This window comes from Nanorana parkeri, unplaced genomic scaffold, assembly GCF_000935625.1.
Source record: "Nanorana parkeri isolate BGI_ZX_2015 unplaced genomic scaffold, ASM93562v1 scaffold994, whole genome shotgun sequence".
Classification (NCBI taxonomy): Eukaryota; Metazoa; Chordata; class Amphibia; order Anura; family Dicroglossidae; genus Nanorana; species Nanorana parkeri.
In genome coordinates, this window is record NW_017307262.1 from 111,491 (window position 1) to 113,821 (window position 2,331).

A 2,331-nucleotide genomic window follows, 5' to 3' on the forward strand; every position below is an offset into this window, starting at 1 on the left:
AGCGCACTACATGTTCTCTGTCCCGGGGAAGAGGGCGGGGGTTGCCAGGAGGACGTGGGATTGTACCTTTTGCATGTTCTAGAAGCTCCTATAACCCTAACCTATTACATTATAAACTACGGACATTTCTGTGGATCCCTTTTTATCAAAGAATTTCCGTAACTAAACTGTGAATCCGCCAGGTTTGTTTTTCCCTCTTAAAGTAGGGATTGGTGGCAGGAGAGAACTGTCATTTTTTTTTTTTTCCTTTTTGGATTTCAACCTCCCCAAAGCAGCAATTGATGATTATCCAAAACCCATGTTCCAACTCGAGATTAGCACTTTCTTAGAAAACAAAAACATATGTGACAACAAAAAGGTGCCTTAGCCACTTAGACAATTGAGGAGAATATTAAAGTACATATCCACTTGTCCCGATGGAACCAATGTGACGATTTTATTGTGCATCTTATATCATGTGTAGCTATGACGTCAATGCGAAAGTCAGTATTATCCAAACTCTTGTGCTGGGAAATAGCATTTTTTTATTATTAATATTATTAAAGGCTTTGACCGTTCCGGACTCGGGTGGAGTTTTGGTTCCCCTGTCCTGAGCTGGAGACGGTTTCATAGTTTATACAGGTTATCGCTGCACGTCCCCCTGGATCGCCCCCGTACCTCTCACTTCCGTGTATATCTCATATTTCTAGACAATAAATTTTGTAAGACAATAAACGTATTCATTCTAGAATCCTGTGGGATTGTCGTCTTATTTGCAAGCGTTTGATTCAGCCAGCCGGGAAACCAGGAAGCGTCATCTCAAGGAAGGTTAACGAGTAATTACAACTGTATACGCAGATGATTTAACCACCTCCCATCCGCTGAACGTCCAGAAATGGCCGGACGGGAGTCTTCTGGATGCGGGTGGGCGTCTTTAAACGTCCTTCATGCCCGCGCGAGCTGGAATTTGAAACGGCCATCGATGGCTGTTCACATGCAAGCGGTCCGGCGTCTGTAAAGACGCCGGATCGCTTGTATGATGCATCTCTCTGTGCGCCCCCCATCCTTACCTCTCATCGCTGTCCCTGCAATCCCGGGCGTCCGATCTGGGACCAGCAGTGTGGCTCCGTGCACAGAGAATGGAGGGAGATCAGTACACAATCTCCCTCCGGTCTCTGAATGCAGAAAGTGATGTTTAATAGACATGTGCAATTCGTTTCGTTCCGAATCGAAATTCGGTCGAACTTTCGGACATTCGGATGTATCCGAATTACAGACATAACGAATGCAAACGAATTCGAATTTCCATTTCCGAAATTCGGTAGCGGTAGTTCGTTTTCGTTTCTTATTCGTTTCTTATTAGTTTCGTTCGTTGAAGCAATGTGACATTAGAGAAGGAGAAAAATATTTTTTCCCCCTCAAATGTCACGAAAGAATAAGAACAGAAAACGAAATGAACTACCGCTACCGAATGTCCTCCGAATTGACTTTCACACCCGAAAAACGAAATAACACAAATCCGAATTTAAAACGAAACTAAACAAATTTTTTGGCAGTGCACATGTCTAATGTTTAATACATCACTTCCGCATCCTTGTGTAACTCTCCGGCTACAGAAGCCAGAGAGAGGCTGATGAAACAGATCTGTGCTTCATTGGGGGACCTTAAGGGTCTTAGGCCCCATTCACACCTAGGCGTATTGTAATATGCGCGACCGTCACGCGTTTTTTTTACCGCGATTCGCGGTAAAAAAGTTGCGCGACCGTCACGCGATTCCAAAGGCTACTTGGCAGTATCCAAATGGAAAACGCCCTACAAAACGGCCCAAAGTAGTCCCGGGACCTTTTCAGGCGTGGGCCGTTTTGTAGTGCGTTCGGGACGGGCGGAAATACGGACAGGTGGGAACGAGACCATTGACTGTAATGCTATTTATATTTTAGACCGTTTTGTAGAGCGTTCGTCGAGCGTAGAACGCACTACAAAACGGTCAGGTGTGAATGGGGCCTTAGAGACCCCTGATGTCTCCATAAAGAGGACCAGTCACTGTAAGTCGATCTGAGATTCTTATCCCCCTATGTGATAACAATAAAGTTGTGTAAAAAAAATATGTTTAACTGCTTGAAGACCAGGTGTTTAGATCCCCTACCTGGCCAGGCCATTTTTCAGTGTTCAGCGCTGCGGTACTTTGACTGACAGTTATTCCGTCACGCAACGCTGTACTGAAATGAATTTTATACCATTTTTTGGGGACAGATAGAGCTTTATTTTGGTGGTATTTAATCACCACTGCGGGTTTTATTTTTTACTATATTCAGGAGAAATTACTGAAAATTTTGAGAAAATTTTTTTTTT